Source organism: Octodon degus, unplaced genomic scaffold (genome assembly GCF_000260255.1).
Source record: "Octodon degus isolate 3935 unplaced genomic scaffold, OctDeg1.0 scaffold00327, whole genome shotgun sequence".
In the NCBI taxonomy this organism is placed as follows: Eukaryota; Metazoa; Chordata; class Mammalia; order Rodentia; family Octodontidae; genus Octodon; species Octodon degus.
Genome location: NW_004524903.1, coordinates 199,241 through 208,398, shown reverse-complemented (window position 1 = coordinate 208,398; position 9,158 = coordinate 199,241).

Genomic DNA, 9,158 nt, shown 5'->3' with positions numbered 1-9,158 from the left:
TACATCAATTAAAAATTAACAATGAGTGAAATGAAAAATATTAACAACAAATTATCGAAAACTAGAAATTTGCATGATAAATGATAAACTAGATGAGGTAGGAGAGTTAAATGCTGTCTTAATTTCTTTTATTGCTAAGACAAAATACCTGACAACTCACAGTTTAGCAGAGGAAAGGCTCATTTCAGTGCAGTTTGTACAAGCTTTAGTCCACAATTGCCTGGCTCAGAAGCAGGGTGACATGGCAGCAGGACGTGTGAGAAGAGGAACAGTCCATGGTGAAGTAGGCTGGCAGCGTGGCACCAAGCAGCTAGTGGCTAGCTGGATTTTCTTTCCTTCTTAATATTCTTTCCTTCTTTACATTCTTTCCTTATTTATTTATTTTTGGCCGGCTCAGCCTGCCTGGGGGTTGGCCTGGCGCAGCCTGTGGTGTGTGGGATGGAACTGCGTCCCCGCACTTGCCTAAGCTTCCCTAAGCAGGCGCTTTAGACCTGAGAGCTATCTGGCTGGCCTCCTCCTTGTAGTCTATCTAGGCTGTAAACCTGTTAGTGGTGCCATTCTACGGAGAATGGGGCTTCCGTTATCGGTATTCAGGACTATGCTAAATCCTTTTAGGTAGCTCGTGTCTCATTATACATCCTAGATTTAATCATTTCTGAAAAGTCCCACGTATGAGCATATGAGGAACTGGGGAAACATCTAGTGATAAGCCATAACAAATACTCAATCAACGGAAACAAAAGATGTAAGGAATTTAAAATTTAAAAAAAGTTTAAAAAATGGAATCTAAATATATGTATTGAATATCCCATCCAACTCAGAACTTGGTTATGTTACTAGTCCAAAAAGTGGAGTCACTGCAGAGCTCTAAATATAAACAAGAAAAAAAATTAAACTTTAATTTTTTAAATTGAGCAATCGTACCTCTTCTGCTGCTCTGGAGCTTATCACTGTTCATAGCAAAGTTGCAAAAACTAGATCTCTGCCTTCCTAAGACAGCAAAAGAACTGAACAGTGAAACCGACTCACAAAGGTCTACACCAAAGAGAAGTGCACCTTGACATATTGCAAATGAGAGCCGGAACAGAGAGTTTATTCCAAGTAATTTTCACACTGTTCCAACAGCAAGGTTTCTGAATTTGAACTGACAGATTCTTAAGGCTACCCAGGCCCACCCTACTATACAGTGGAAAGGAAAGCATGTAAAATAATGCAGCAGGTATGCCATGATGGGACCTTTGTGACAGTGAGGTATCTTCTGAATGGCTACTGTACACTGCACTGGATTCTACATAAGAGACAAGCAGAGCTTGTATATTTTGGTTGAAACGCTCAGCATTCAGATTCCTTAACATTTTATAAATGGCTGACCATATATGTTCCCAAAATATGTTAAGAAATCACTCACTTAGAGGTAGAGCTACCTATACTGATTGCACATCAATTATAGACTATTCACTAATTACTGTTCCTGAGTAAGTGTTAAATGTGACCATGCAAAATGCCTTCAATCGGTGTATACATCAGCAAAATTCTCATTTATCTTGGATTTAGATGGATTTTGAGTTAATGTTAGAGAAGGCTTCAACTAAGAGCTAAATCCTCAGGCATTGTGAATGTTAGAGAAATGCTACATCAGCTATCAAACCTTAATTAAAAGTACTAAATAATGAAACTTCTAATCTTCATATTAGATTCAAGCTATTGCAGTAGTTGGGAGAAATTAAATTCAGCTCAGTTGAAATAAAACCTGGTAGATGTGGAAGTAAACCTGGGTGAGCTACCTCAAAAGTGGTGGTGTATTTAGGAATGAACCTCACCAATGCAGTGCATAGAGTGCGCTGGATTTCTGATCACATGGAAGCTCTTCTCCTCTGTGAGTTGGTGTCTGTCTGCCAAGCAGTTCACCTCCGCCCTGATGGTATCCGTACTGTCTCCTTACCTGCCCATGTTTCAGAAAAAAATGTTTTCCAAGTCCTTGTGAAAGACACTTACTGGACTGTGAAACTTGGATAAGGAACAGAAAAAGACTTCTATATGTGTCTAAGAGACAAAAAATTAGCCCAAATTTCAGGTTTTCAGGTGTCAACACTCCAGAGAAAAGCATGTCAGAAATCCATGGTCAGTAAGAGGTGATTTTGCAGTTTGGTTCAGCTGAAGGAGACAGTAATACCATCTTGTCCAGAATAAGCTAACAATTTGGAATGGACTGAATCTTCTCAGCTGTACGGGATGTAGAGAAATGAGATGAAATTGTGCTCAATTGATTGAGGTTTTAGAAGTTTGTAAAAATGCACATAGAAAAGCAATGGATAAATGACTATTCAAATAGGAATAAAACACAGACCTCAACTCTTTGATAAAAACTTCATGGTAACTGCTTGTTTAATTTTTCTTCACATGGTCAAACTAAGTTTGACTCAAATTCAACAGCTGTAGGGAAAGGTAAGTTGAGATAGGAACTGAAATCTAAGCTGGGGCAAAAAGCTGACAGGAATGACTTTGTACTTAGTGTAGGTGGTGATCACATCTATGGGTGCGAGGAAAGGGAGAAAGCAAATGATTCAAGTAGGATTGGAGAAAGCCAGAGAAGCAACCAAATATCGAAGCACATGATGCTTAAGAACATTCCAGCACAACATTCACAGCACAAGCTACTCTAACGTAATGTGTAAAGCTGAATGAAAAGAACTCATCAGTTTTTTGTTCTTAATTTATTCTCATAGAGCAGCACAGCAAGATGTCCCACATTTACCCTGGATAAAAAATTATTAGGCTACTAATATTCTTGGAAGTCATCACCTCTTCTGATTGGAAAGAAAAATATTCAAGGAATTTCTTCTTGTGGTTTTACATCTAATATACATGAGAATTATAAAATATATAAAACTGGTATTGACATATATGAAAGAGGCCTTAGACGGCATGCTTCAATAAAAAAGAAAATAACTGAGAAAGGAAAAATAATCTGAATATTAAATTGCTGTCATCAACTTGAGAAAAAATATGCAGCTATCAAAAGATTTGCATCTTTAAAAATGATAGTTACAGTTAGGTAAGAAAATATTAACTACTTTCTATCTGATCTTAGTTTAATAGAATTATATCAAATAGAATATCTTTTATTATGTATACAGCCACTTGAAAATCCCACATAGAATTTAAAAGTGAATTATGTTATTCCAGGAGGTGGTTAAATTTGTACTTTTCAAGCTCATTACAAGCATTGTCATCAGGATAAAGATAAGTTGCTTCTTTTCTCTTTTTGTTACATTTTCCAAGCTTCAAAAAAATGTCATTTCCATGCAAATTACCCTCTTGCAACATTCATTAAACCCTTTTTTCTAAGACACTAACTGGTTTTCGATCCTCTCAGTTATCTCTGAGAAATCTTGAAAGGGTCAAAACAACAGAACAATGGTACTCTGATTTAATATGAAATATGAAAAAGCAAGATATTGTTCAAAGATATATTTTTGTGATGTGAGAATTTTACTGAGACATTTTACTGAGATACAGTACATCCTTATGTGTTAGATAGAATAATTATTGAGAGAACTGATACTAATGAATTTTTATTATAGACTCTATATAACAGTTACAATTATCTTTTCTGTATCTGTTCTTCCAGGGAAAAGCCTATCTGTATCTCAGATGAACATTCTAAATGGTGTAATTGTTCGTTTCTCATGTGTTGTTTTAATGGCAAGGAAAATATTGTTTGAATTTATAGTAATCTTAACAAAGGAGAACACACATTTCACACTGAAAGTCACATTTTGTAACAACAATACATTTGTTACCGTAATAATTTTGTCTTAATAAGCTTTGCTCAATCATTCTGACTTTTAAATAGCTTTCATAAAACTATATAATTTTTGACATTTGAGAGATATTTTATCATTTGTGTATGATATTGCTATAGGAATATCATTATGGATATAAAAATGTTAGCAATTATCAATATTTTAAAATTCATTTCATTGTACTAATAATCATTGTATACTAATTAAGTCTACTAGTTTAAATTCATTGAAGAAGGGATTAACACTATAATTAAGTTTATGTGAGAAAATTATGAATTTGTATATAACCAAAAATAATATGACATTTCATTTGTGAGGTATAATTTATATGGCAGAGCTATGGTACCAGAAATATAAATAAACTGAATACAGAGCCAATTACTTATAATTTTTTTTTTCCGTGCAGAACCAGGGATTGAACTGAGGCCCTTGCCCTTGCCAGGGAAGCACTTATTCCACTGAGCCATCTCCATGGCCCCTAATATTTGTATTTTTAACAAGTCTACTGAATCATAGTGTAATTTTTGTTTTATGTTTAAAAGTTTACAGTAACAAGTAATGACTTGAGTTTCCATTTATTTGGATTTTTGTGCAAATACCACATAATAGGTAAACACAATTTTACTTCTGAAGTAAAATGATAAATTGAAAAAATATTATTGTATTTTGTCATTTTAATATTTGCTTTGCATGGACAATTACTTTCCAGGATTAAAATTACTTTTTATAAATAATTGTGGAAGCTTCATTAAATAATTGTAAATCTCAGTAAGGGCAAAGATCACCTTGAGGACAGTTCGGAGAACTCTCAATATTTCTATGCTATTTGTTAAGTTACATTTTAATACCAGTGGTTTTTTCCTTCACTATTAAATGGACATTTATAAAAAGAACATCTACTATATGATACACTTTGAAACTCTCTCCCTGCATTTTATCTCAGGAGCTGCTTGTTACTTTTTCTGTATATTTGTGTAGTACATGCTGCTTTAATATTCAGGTAAGAGGGATGGCCAGGTAGCTCAGCAGACTAAATGCCTACTTAGGCAGGCACAGGAACTGGGGCTCCATCTCCAGCTTGCCATGACAGCCCCATCCCCAGGGTCCCGCTGAGACTGCAATTGAGACTGTGCGTGGTGGCATGCACCTGTAATACCAGCACTTAGGAGGCTGAAAACAGGAGTATCACTATGAATTTGATCTGTGTAGTGAGACCCTATAGACCCTGTACTGATAATACATAAATAATAAATAATGAAATAAAATGCAGGCACATTACGGAATGGCTAAAACAAGCAATATAACACGCATTCTTTCACACCCTGCATCTAAGGTATAGTGTTATGATAGAAGGCAAGAAGCTGGTGTCTTAGTCATAATCTTGTCACTGGTGCAAAACACCTGACACCCACAACTTCAAGGAAGAGAGTGGATTTTTGCTCATGGTTGAAATCTATAATCAGCTGTCTGCAAAACACAAGTGGTATAATATGAAGTATATGATATCTGCAATGCATGGCAGCCCGAGAGAGATAAGGAGAAGCACACGCTTTCTAAGCTGTGCCTCCAGGGGCACACGTTTGACAGTCCCTACTGCCTAAGAGAGTGTGCAACACTGAACGCATAGGGGAATGCATTGCAATGAACAGAGTGTGCCCATGACCAAGTTGTTTCAGGATATCTGAGATGACTGAGATCCAAACCATAACAGCTGAGCGATTTATTAAGGCAAGGAGTTTATTTTGGCTCATCATTCAGACAGCAGAGGCCAAGATCATCTTTCCAGCCTCTGCTCAGCTTCTGGTGAGGGCTGTGTGCTGGGATGCATCATGATAGGAAGATGGGGAATATAGGCATGTATGGACACAGCTTGGCTTGCTTTGAAACCAGCCACTCTGGTAAAAACTAAAGTAGAAAGTATTAGCATAAAAGAGCATAGAGCCTTCTCAACATTCATATACACCTTAAAAAGCCCAACCCTACCTCAGTGGGGACCATCTTGCATGCGAATTTTGTGTAGACAAACCATACCTAAATCATAGCACATATTCACTATGTTCTCATGTGAAGAAAATACTTCAAATCTTCTCTTAACAATTTCCAAGAACACAGCATCCTGATGTGAACTAGGTTTCTTGAATTTGTTTATTATAAATAATTATATCCTCTAATAATGATCTTTCTAAATGTCTCTGCTCATTTGTTTCTTGATTCATTCTAAGATACTCTTAAAAGTTCCATTTATAGGGGAAGGCATGACAATAACTCTTACTAGTGTACTAAAATACAATTTTCTTAATTTTTAACTCATATCTACTGTCCTATATGTCTCACTGGAATCAACTCAAGTACTCATAAGTAATACCAAGCTAAAGATAAGTGTTAGCATATCCTCATATAAGATGTAGAAATGTGAATAATAAAATATGACTATACAATGTAAAGATATAATCATTTGAGTATCAGTAGAACTAGGAGATTCATGAACAAAAGAAATGCACTTTTCTTACGCAGTCTTGAGGTATAGAGGTCATTCTCTTTGGATTTGATATTTTGCATCTCCTTCAGCATGGATGTTTACATTGGGTTTAATTTATGACAAAATTAGAAACCTATTTCAAAACACTTTAAGGTTAGATGGTACTAAGCCTAGTGTAAGGCAAATTATAAATTATATCAATCTGCTCCCCTGGCCTGAGAAAATCACCTACTCCCAGAGCGCTATAAACTGAAGTGTGGGAAGTAGTTATTGATGATATCATCACATATTCTAGGTAACACTATTCCTAAGAATGATTAAAATCATACTTATTCTTTAAAATTATCTAAATAAGAATATGTGAAATTTTGTTTCTGGGATAGTATACAATGTTAAGTTTAGAACAAGCTTTTATAGGGTTAAGTTTCATATTCTATTCAAGCTTGAATGGATGCACCACTCAGTTCCCTATTCTCAAGCCATTTCGATGAATTTGACCCCTCTGGGGATCAGTGAGGTTGTGGATCGAAACAATGTGCCACATAAATTTTTACTAGGGGGAAACAATTGCAAAGACTCCACAATAATGAACTTTTCTCACTTCAAGTTCAGTGTTTCCTCAAATAGGTATGTCTCCAAGGAAGGTTATCTTTTTGCTTCTTCTCTTTCTCTGCCTTACATGCTTCTTTCATGGATTTCTTCCTTACATATAATTAGGAACCTCTGAATTTTTCTGATGTAAATGTTATGAGTTGTATTCAACTGTAAATGCTCTACCTTATAGAATATACAGATACACAGATAGATTAGATATACATATATATATATATACATACACATATATATATCAGACATATATATATATATATATATATACATAAATATGTATATATAGATAAGATCACCCTATCATATCTTTCCGTACTAAATTTTTCTGGAATTCTCTTCTTAGAACCACTATGTAGATAACAATTGGGATATAAGATGCTTCATCTGGTGGAAAGGAATGGTAGTGATAAGGAGACATGGAGTACCAAGCCAGTGAACTTGTAATGAAGGATAAGAATATACCTTCAGTTATGGAGGATATTCAGTCTGGAAAATAAAACCATGGTATAGAGTTGAAAAATACTTCTCAATATGATTTGGGCTCCCTTGAAGCAAGTCTCAAGGAGGACACAACAAGTACCTTTTTGAATTCCAAGAAAAAAAACAAATTAATTATGGGAGGTTGGATCCAGGCTCCCTGTGGACAATATGATTGGGCTATGACAGATACCAAGCTGTGAGAAACGCTGAGGTATGCATTATACATCAGAACAGAGACACAGAAATAGATGGAAAACAATGTAGCATATTTTCTTGTGCTTAGAACTTAAATTCTGCAAAGATAAGTGCATAATGTCTTGGTTTTATTTGTACAAAACAGAAAAAGAAAAAAGGAACATTTGATTATTTCTCAAATTTGGAAATTATAAAGTTAAAAATTTTAGTGTAGCCAGAGGGTAATAAGAAACCAGAAATAGGCAAAGAAATTGAAGGTCTAATCAAGAGAGAGTTAATTTTTTTTATCCTACTTATCTTTCCTCTGTTTACACATCTGAACTTTCTAAATGACTAATGCACACACTAAGGTTACATTATTGCTTTGCACCATTTCACTGAACATGCTTATACAATGACTTTTATACTCTTAGATTTTCCAGTTGGATTTTGAAACAGTGGTTCTCCTGCTTCAGCCTCCTAGTCTACTGGAATTACATATATGGCCCAGGTTTTGTTGTGTGTAATTAGCAGATGTAGACAGTGACAGAAATCTATGCTCTATATTTATATTTTGAAATGAATAATTGATATGCATTTTAAACTTTGCCCATATTCATATGGAAGGAATTTGAGCACATGACTTTTTTATCTTTCCATAATTTTATTGACAGACAAATAGCAATGACAAAGTGGTAGGACACTTTCAATAATTAACACATTGCATACATTTTCCAAGTGGTTATTTGCTGTACAAGATGCAGACATGATATCATATTTACAAACACTATTAGAACAAATCCCTCTATTCATTAAGAGACTGTAACTATATATCTACCCTAACCATTTTGAATACACAGATACAAAATGGACAATCATTTATATATCTCCTTTTTGTTTAATTCCATCATTTGAGTATTATAGGTGCGTTAACTCAGCAAAATATTCTAAAAGAGTCCAGTAATTCATAATAGTATTGGGTCTTCGGCTTGATGGGCAGTGTCAGAAATTGTTGACCTGAGTCCCTTACAGCTCAACATAACAACATGGCTTTACTTCTTGTACTTCGTTTTTAAACTTTTCTGCTGGATGGTTAAGACCAAGATAAAGCAAGACCTATGCAACAAGAGTTGTAGCTTTTGGATCTGATAAGGTCAGTTAAATCCCCTCAGGATTTATCCTGAGATCCTGTACCTCAGATCTTAGATCCTTTGTCATTGGCAGTCATGTGGATGAGTCACGGCCAATGAAGCACATGACTTTTATCAAAGTTCTCATTGTTCATTCTGGGTATGATAACATCATTATAATATATTTTCTGTATATATGTCTATGTATTTTTGGGTGAACTTATACAGTGTATGGAATTCTCTTTAAAACAATAAAGTAAGAAGTGGAAACTGCTATATGTCAGGTAAAAAACAAATTTCCCATAAGTTGGCGAATGCAAAATGCTAATGTCAATGCTTAAGCTGAGTGAGCCTTACCTTAAGGATCACAGATATATTTTGTTGATTTGGGTAAATTGTGAGTAGTCTACATTAAGTAAAGAACCCAGTCTTACAATTTTTGTTGAATTTGTTATGATGCCAATTATGTAATTATCCTAT